The following is a 9,600-nucleotide window of genomic DNA, read 5'->3' as shown; positions in this document are numbered from 1 at the left end:
GTGAGAAATCCGTCTGTTTTCGCCATTTGTTATCGAATCGACTTAAAGCCAGATCTTCACATTGGCCGCTTTTCTCTCTGAAACGGTTACATTTATCGTCTGCAAAGCTATGTCGCGTGCTGCAGTATGCGGAAACACTAAAAGCACCATAGTAGAACACAGAAGAAGCTTCTAAGTTGAAGTAATAGCCAGTAAGAAGTAGTACAATTCAAGTTTTAGTTATCGATTATTCACTTTTTAGGCGGCTTTGGGGGCTTGGACATGACCTAGGACCTTTAGATTTTCATAAAAGGAGGTCTAACAGCCGCGTTGCATGGGAGAATGTGAAAAGGGTTCATATGTAGTAAAAACCTGAGAAATCCGTCCGTTTTCGTCATTTGTTATCGAATCGACTTAAAGCCAGATCGTCACATTGGCCGCTCTTCTCTCTGAAACGGTTACACTTGTCGTCTGCAAAGCTAGGTAACGTGCTGCGGTATGCCGAAACAATAAAAGCACCATAGTAGAACACAGAAGAAGGTTCTAAGTTGACGTAATAGCCAGTAAGAAGTAGTACAATTCAAGTTTTAGTTGTCGATTATTCACTTTTTAGCCGGCTTTGGACCTTAAGATTTTGCATGAAAGGAGGACTAGCAGCCGCTTTGCACGGGAGAATGTGAAAAGGGTTCATATTTAGTAAAAACCAGAGAAATCCGTCCGTTTTCGTCATTTGTTATCGAATCGACTTAAAGCCAGATCGTCACATTGGCCACTTTTCTCTCTGAGATGGTTACATTTATCGTCTGCAAAGCTATGTCGCGTGCTGTGGTATGCGGAGACACTAAAAGCGCACAGTAGAACACAGAAGAAGCTTCTACGTTGAAGTAATAGCCAGTAAGAAGTAGTACAATTCAAGTTTTAGTTATCGATTACTCACCTTTTAGCCGGCTTTGGTGGCTTGGACATGACCTAGGACCATAAGATTTTGCATGAAAGGATGTCTAACAGCCGCGTTGCATGGGAGAATGTGAAAAGTGTTCATATGTAGTAAAAACCTGAGAAATCCGTCCGTTTTCGTCATTTGTTATCGACTCGACTTAAAGCCAGATCTTCATATTGGCCGCATTTCTCTCTGAGAAGGTTACATTTATCGTCTGCAAAGCTATGTCGCGTGCTGCGGTGTGCGGAGACACTAAAAGCACCATAGTAGAACACAGAAGAAGCTTCTAAGTTGAAGTAATAGCCAGTAAGAAGTAGTACAATTCAAGTTTTAGTTGTCGATTATTCACTTTTTAGCCAGCTTTGGTGGCTTGGACATGACCTAGGACCTTAAGATTGTGCATGAAAGGAGGACTAGCAGCCGCGTTGCACGGCAGAATGTGAAAAGTGTTCATATGTAGTAAAAACCTGAGAAATCCGTCCGTTTTCGTCATTTGTTATCGAATCGACTTAAAGCCAGATCGTCACATTGGCCACTTTTCTCTCTGAGAAGGTTACATTTACTGTCTGCAAAGCTATGTCGCGTGCTGCGGTATGCGGAGACACTAAAAGCACCACACTAGAACACAGAAGAAGCTTCTAAGTCGAAGTAATAGCCAGTAAGAAGTAGTACAATTCATGTTTTAGTAGTCGATTATTCACTTTTTAGCCGGCTTTGGTGTCTTGGACATGACCTAGGACCTTAAGATTTTGCATGAAAGGAGTACTTGCAGGCGCGTTGCATGGGAGAATGTGAAAAGTGTTCATATGTAGTAAAAACGTGAGAAATCCGTCTGTTTTCGTCATTTGTTATCGAATCGACTTAAAGCCATATCGTCACATTGGCTGCTTTTCTCTCTGAAACGGTTACATTTATCGTCTGCAAAGCTATGTAACGTGCTGCGGTATGCCGAAACAATAAAAGCACCATAGTAGAACACAGAAGAAGCTTCTCAGTTGACGTAATAGCCAGTAAGAAGTAGTACAATTCAAGTTTTTGTTATCGATTATTCACTTTTTAGGCGGCTTTGGTGGCTTGGACATGACCTAGGACCTTAAGATTTTGCATGAAAGGAGGTCTAACAGCCGCGTTGCATGGGAGAATGTGAAAAGTGTTCATATGTAGTAAAAACCTGAGAAATCCGTCCGTTTTCGTCATTTGTTATCGAATCGACTTAAAGCCAGATCGTCACATTGGCCGCTCTTCTCTCTGAAACGGTTACACTTATCGTCTGCAAAGCTATGTAACGTGCTGCGGTATGCCGAAACAATAAAAGCACCATAGTAGAACACAGAAGAAGCTTCTCAGTTGACGTAATAGCTAGTAAGAAGTAGTACATTTCAAGTTTTAGTTGTCGATTATTCACTTTTTAGCCGGCTTTGGTGGCTTGGACATGACCTAGGACCTTACGATTGTGCATGAAAGGAGGACTACCAGCCGCGTTGCACGGGAGAATGTGAAAAGTGTTCATATGTAGTAAAAACCTGAGAAATCCGTCCGTTTTCGTCATTTGTTATCGAATCGACTTAAAGCCAGATCGTCACATTGGCCACTTTTCTCTTTGAGAAGGTTACATTTACTGTCTGCAAAGCTATGTGGCGTGCTGCGGTATGCGGAGACACTAAAAGCAACACAGTAGAACACAGAATAAGCTTCTAAGTTGAAGTAATAGCCAGTAAGAAGTAGTACAATTCAAGTTTTAGTAGTCGATTATTCACATTTTAGCCGGCTTTGGTGGCTTGGACATGACCTAGGACCTTAAGATTTTGCATGAAAGGAGTACTTGCAGGCGCGTTCACGGGAGAATGTGAAAAGTGTTCATATGTAGTAAAAACGTGAGAAATCCGTCTGTTTTCGCCATTTGTTATCGAATCGACTTAAAGCCAGATCGTCACATTGGCCGCTTTTCTCTCTGAAACGGTTACATTTATCGTCTGCAAAGCTATGTCGCGTGCTGCAGTATGCGGAAACACTAAAAGCACCATAGTAGAACACAGAAGAAGCTTCTAAGATGAAGTAATAGCCAGTAAGAAGTAGTACAATTCAAGTTTTAGTTATCGATTATTCACTTTTTAGGCGGCTTTGGGGGCTTGGACATGACCTAGGACCTTTAGATTTTCATAAAAGGAGGTCTAACAGCCGCGTTGCATGGGAGAATGTGAAAAGGGTTCATATGTAGTAAAAACCTAAGAAATCCGTCCGTTTTCGTCATTTGTTATCGAATGGACTTAAAGCCAGATCGTCACATTGGCCGCTCTTCTCTCTGAAACGGTTACACTTATCGTCTGCAAAGCTAGGTAACGTGCTGCGGTATGCCGAAACAATAAAAGCACCATAGTAGAGCACAGAAGAAGCTTCTAAGTTGACGTAATAGCCAGTAAGAAGTAGTACAATTCAAGTTTTAGTTGTCGATTATTCACTTTTTAGCCGTCTATGGTGGCTTGGACATGACCTAGGACCTTATGATTTTGCATGAAAGGAGGACTAGCAGCCGCGTTGCATGGGAGAATGTGAAAAGTGTTCATATGTAGTAAAAACCTGAGAAATCCGTCCATTTTCGTCATTTGTTATCGAATGGACTTAAAGCCAGATCGTCACATTGGCCGCTTTCCCTCTGAGACGGTTACATTTATTGTCTGCAAAGCTATGTCGCGTGCTGCGGTATGCGGAGACACTAAAAGCACCACAGTAGAACACAGAAGAATCTTCTAAGTTGAAGTAATAGCCAGTAAGAAGTAGTACAATTCAAGTTTTAGTTGTCGATTATTCACTTTTTAGCCGGCTTTGGTGGCTTGGACATGACCTAGGACCTCAAGATTTTGCATGAAAGGAGGTCTAACAGCCGAGTTGCGTGGGAGAATTTGAAAAGTGTTCATATGTAGTAAAAACCTGAGAAATCCGTCCATTTTCCTCATTTGTTATCGAATTGACTTCAAGCCAGATCGACACATTGGCCATTCTTCTCTCTCAAACGGTTACATTTATCGTCTGCAAAGCTATGACGCGTGCTGCGATATGCCGAAACACTAAAAGCACCATAGTAGAACACAGAAGGAGCTTCTAAGTTGAAGTAATAGCCAGTAAGAAGCAGTACAATTCAAGTTTTAGTTGTCGATTATTCGCTTTTTAGCCGACTTTGGTGGCTTGGACATGCGGTGGAACCTTAAGACTTTGCATGAAAGGAAGACTAGCAGCCGCGTTGCATGGGAGAATTGTGAAAAGTGTTCATATGTTGTAAAAACCTGAGAAATCCGTCCGTTTTCGTCATTTGCTATCGAATCGACTTAAAGCCAGATTGTCTCATTGGCCGCTTTTCTCTCTGAGACGGTTACATTTATCGTTTGCAAAGCTATGTCGCGTGCTGCGGTGTGCGGAGACACTAAAAGCACCATAGTAGAACACAGAAGAAGCTTCTAAGTTGAAGTAATAGCCAGTAAGAAGTAGTACAATTCATGTTTTAGTTGTCGATTATTCACTTTTTAGCCGGCTTTGGTGGCTTGGACATGACCTAGGACCTTAAGATTTTGCATGAAAGGAGGACTAGCAGCCGCGTTGCACGGTAGAATGTAAAAAGTGTTCATATGCAGTAAAAACCTGAGAAATCCGTCCGTTTTCGTCATTTGTTATCGAATCGACTTAAAGCCAGATCGTCACATTGGCCATTCTTCTCTCTCAAACGGTTACATTTATCGTCTGCAAAGCTATGTCGCGTGCTACGGTATGCCAAAACACAAAAAGCACCATAGTAGAACCCAGAAGAAGCTTCTAAGTTGAAGTAATAGCCAGTAAGAAGTAGTACAATTCAAGTATTAGTTGTCGATTATTCACTTTTTAACGGCTTTGGTGGCTATGACATGACCTAGGACCATAAGATTTTGCATGAAACGAGGACTAGCAGCCGCGTTGCACGGGAGAATGTGAAAAGTGTTCATATGTAGTAAAAACCTGAGAAATCCGTCCGTTTTCGCCATTTGTTATCGAATCGTCTTAAAGCCAGATCGTCACATTGGCCGCTCTTCTCTCTGAAACGGTTACATTTATCGTCTACAAAGCTATGTCGCGTGCTGCGGTATGCGGAAACACTAAAAGCACCATAGTAGAACACAGAAGAAGCTTCTAAGTTGAAGTAATAGCCAGTAAGAAGTAGTACAATTCAAGTTTTAGTTATCGATTATTCACTTTTTAGGCGGCTTTTGTGGCTTGGACATGACCTAGGACCTTAAGATTTTGCATGAAAGGAGGTCTAACAGCCTCGTTGCATGGGAGAATGTGAAAAGTGTTCATATGTAGTAAAAACCTGAGAAATCCGTCCATTTTCGTCATTTGTTATCGAATTGACTTCAAGCCAGATCGTCACATTGGCCATTCTTCTCTCTCAAACGGTTACATTTATCGTCTGCAAAGCTATGTCGCGTGCTGCGATATGCCGAAACACTAAAAGCACCATAGTAGAACACAGAAGGAGCTTCTAAGTTGAAGTAATAGCCAGTAAGAAGTAGTACAATTCAAGTTTTAGTTGTCGATTATTCACTTTTTAGCCGGCTGTGGTGGCTTCGACATGCGGTGGTACCTTAAGATTTTGCATGAAAGGAGTACTTGCAGGCGCGTTGCATGGGAGAATGTGAAAAGTGTTCATATGTAGTAAAAACGTGAGAAATCCGTCTGTTTTCGCCATTTGTTATCGAATCGACTTAAAGCCAGATCGTCACATTGGCCGCTTTTCTCTCTGAAACGGATACATTTATCGTCTGCAAAGCTAAGTCGCGTGCTGCAGTATGCGGAAACACTAAAAGCACCATAGTAGAACACAGAAGAAGCTTCTAAGTTGAAGTAATAGCCAGTAAGAAGTAGTACAATTCAAGTTTTAGTTGTCGATTATTCACTTTTTAGCCGGCTATGGTGGCTTGGACACGACCTAGGACCTTATGATTTTGCATGAAAAGAGGACTAGCAGCCGCGTTGCATGGGAGAATGTGAAAAGTGTTCATATGTAGTAAAAACCTGAGAAATCCGTCCATTTTCGTCATTTGTTACCGAATGGACTTAAAGCCAGATCGTCACATTGGTCGCTTTTCTCTCTGAGACGGTTACATTTATTGTCTGCAAAGCTATGTCGCGTGCTGCGGTATGCGGAGACACTAAAAGCACCACAGTAGAACACAGAAGAATCCTCTAAGTTGAAGTAATAGCCAGTAAGAAGTAGTACAATTCAAGTTTTAGTTGTCGATTATTCGCTTTTTAGCCGGCTTTGGTGGCTTGGACATGCGGTGGAACCTTAAGATTTTGCATGAAAGGAAGACTAGCACCCGCGTTGCACGGGAGAATGTGAAAAGTGTTCATATGTAGTAAAAACCTGAGAAATCCGTCCGTTTTCGTCATTTGCTATCGAATCGACTTAAAGCCAGATCGTCTCATTGGCCGCTTTTCTCTCAGAGACGGTTACATTTATCGTCTGCAAAGCTATGTCGCGTGCTGCGGTATGCGGAGACATTAAAAGCACCATAGTAGAACACAGAAGAAGCTTCTAAGTTGAAGTAATAGCCAGTAAGAAGTAGTACAATTCAAGTTTTAGTTGTCGATTATTCACTTTTTAGCCGGCTTTGGTGGCTTGGACATGACCTAGGACCTTAAGATTTTGCATGAAAGGAGGACTAGCAGCCGCGTTGCACGGGAGAATGTGAAAAGTGTTCATATGTTGGAAAAACCTGATAAATCCGTCCGTTTTCGTCATTTGTTATCGAATCGACTTAAAGCCAGATCGTCACATTGGCCGCTTTTCTCTCTGAAACGGTTTCATTTATCGTCTGCAAAGCTATGTCGCGTGCTGCGGTATGCGGAGACACTAAAAGCACCATAGTAGAACACAGAAGAAGCTTCTAAGTTGAAGTAATAGCCAGTAAGAAGAAATACAATTCAAGTTTTAGTTGTCGATTATTCACATTTTTGCCGGCTTTGGTCGCTTGGACATGACATAGGACATTAAGATTTTGCATGAAAGGAGGACTAGCAGCCGCGTTGCACGGGAGAATGTGAAAAGTGTTCATATGTAGTAAAACCTGAGAAATCCGTCCGTTTTCGTCATTTGTTATCGAATCGACTTAAAGCGAGATCGTCACATTGGCCGCTCTCCTCTCTAAAACGTTTACACTTATCGTCTGCAAAGCTATGTCGCGTGCTGCGATATACGGAAACACTAAAAGCACCATAGTAGAACACAGAAGAAGCTTCTATGTTGAAGTAATAGCCAGTAAGAAGTAGTACAATTCAAGTTTTAGTTGTCGATTATTCACTTTTTAGCCGGCTTTGGTGGCTTGGACATGCGGTGGAACCTTAAGATTTTGCATGAAAGGAGTACTTGCAGGCGCGTTGCATGGGAGAATGTGAAAAGTGTTCATATGTAGTAAAAACGTGAGAAATCCGTCCGTTTTCGTCATTTGTTATCGAATCGACTTAAAGCCAGATCGTCACATTGGTCTCTTTTCTCTCTGAAACGGTTACACTTATCGTCTGCAAAGCTATGTCGCGTGCTGCGGTATGCGGAGACACTAAAAGCTCCATAGTAGATCACAGAAGAAGCTTCTAAGTTGAAGTAATAGCCAGTAAGAAGTAGTACAATTCAAGTTTTAGTTGTCGATTATTCACTTTTTAGCCGGCTTTGGTGGCTTGGACATGACCTAGTACCTTAAGATTTTCCATGAAAGGAGGACTAGCAGCCGCGTTGCACGGGAGAATGTGAAAGGTGCTCATATGTAGTAAAAACCTGAGAAATCCGTCCGTTTTCGCCATTTGTTATCGAATCGTCTTAAAGCCAGATCGTCACATTGGCCGCTCTTCTCTCTGAAACGGTTACTTTTACCGTCTACAAAGCTATGTCGCGTGCTGCGGTATGCGGAAACACTAAAAGCACCATAGTAGAACACAGAAGTAGCTTCTATGTTGAAGTAATAGCCAGTAAGAAGTAGTACAATTGAAGTTTTAGTTGTCGATTATTCACTTTTTTGCCGGCTTTGGTTTCTTGGACATGACCTAGTACCTTAAGATTTTGCATGAAAGGAGGACTAGCAGCCGCGTTGCATGGGAGAATGTGAAAAGTGTTCAGAAGTAGTAAAAACCTGAGAAATCCGTCCATTTTCGTCATTTGTTATCGAATTGATTTCAAGCCAGATCGTCACATTGGCCATTCTTCTCTCTCAAACGGTTACATTTATCGTCTGCAAAGCTATGTCGCGTGCTGCGATATGCCGAAACACTAAAAGCACCATAGTAGAACACAGAAGGAGCTTCTAAGTTGAAGTAATAGCCAGTAAGAAGTAGTAAAATTCAAGTTTTAGTTATCGATTATTCACTTTTTAGCCGGCTATGGTGGCTTGGACATGCGGTGGAACCTTAAGATTTTGCATGAAAGGAAGACTAGCACCCGCGTTGCACAGGAGAATGTGAAAAGTGTTCATATGTAGTAAAAACCTGAGAAATCTGTCCGTTTTCTTCATTTGTTATCGAATCGACTTAAAGCCAGATCGTCTCATTGGCCCCTTTTCTCTCTGAGACGGTTACATTTATCGTCTGCAAAGCTATGTCGCGTGCTGCGGTATGCGGAGACACTAAAAGCACCATAGTAGAACACAGAAGAAGCTTCTAAGTTGAAGTAATAGCCAGTAAGAAGTAGTACAATTCAAGTTTTAGTTGTCGATTATTCACTTTTGAGACGGCTATGGTGGCTTGGACATGACCTAGGACCTTTAGATTTTGCATGAAAGGAGGACTAGCAGCCGCGTTGCACGGGAGAATGTGAAAAGTGTTCATATGTAGTAAAAACCTGAGAAATCCGTCAGTTTTCGTCATTTGTTATCGAATCGACTTAAAGCCAGATCGTCACATTTGCTGCTTATCTCTCTGAGACGGTTACATTTATCGTCTGCAAAGCTATGTCGCGTGCTGCGGTATGCGGAGTCACTAAAAGCATCATAGTAGAACACAGAAGAAGCTTCTAAGTTGAAGTAATAGCCAGTAAGAAGTAATAAAATTCAAGTTTTAGTTGTCGATTATTCACATTTTTGCCGGCTTTGGTCGCTTGGACATGACCTAGGACTTTAATATTTTGCATAAAAGGAGGACTAGCAGACGCGTTGCACGGGAGAATGTGAAAAGTGTTGACATGTAGTAAAAACCTGAGAAATCTGTCCGTTTTCGCCATTTGTTATCGAATCGTCTTAATGCCAGATCGTCACATTGGAGGCTCTTCTCTCTGAAACGGTTACATTTATCGTCTGCAAAGCTATGTCGCGTGCTGCGATATGCCGAAACACTAAAAGCACCATAGTAGAACACAGAAGAAGCTTCTAAGTTGAAGTAATAGCCAGTAAGAAGTAGTACAATTCAAGTATTAGTTGTCGACTATTCACTTTTTAGCCGGCTTTGGTGGCTATGACATTACCTAGGACCATAAGATTTTGCATGAAACGAGGACTAGCAGCCGCGTTGCACGGGAGAATGTGAAAAGTGTTCATATGTAGTAAAAACCTGAGAAATCCGTCCGTTTTCGTCATTTGTTATCGAATCGACTTAAAGCCAGATCGTCACATTGGTCTCTTTTCTCTCTGAAACGGTTACATTTATCGTCTGCAAAGCTATGTCGCGTGCTG

The sequence above is a fragment of the Schistocerca gregaria genome, unplaced genomic scaffold (genome assembly GCF_023897955.1).
Source record: "Schistocerca gregaria isolate iqSchGreg1 unplaced genomic scaffold, iqSchGreg1.2 ptg000345l, whole genome shotgun sequence".
NCBI classification, from domain to species: Eukaryota; Metazoa; Arthropoda; class Insecta; order Orthoptera; family Acrididae; genus Schistocerca; species Schistocerca gregaria.
The sequence above is the reverse complement of the archived record's forward strand: the minus strand, read 5'-3'. Positions refer to the sequence as shown.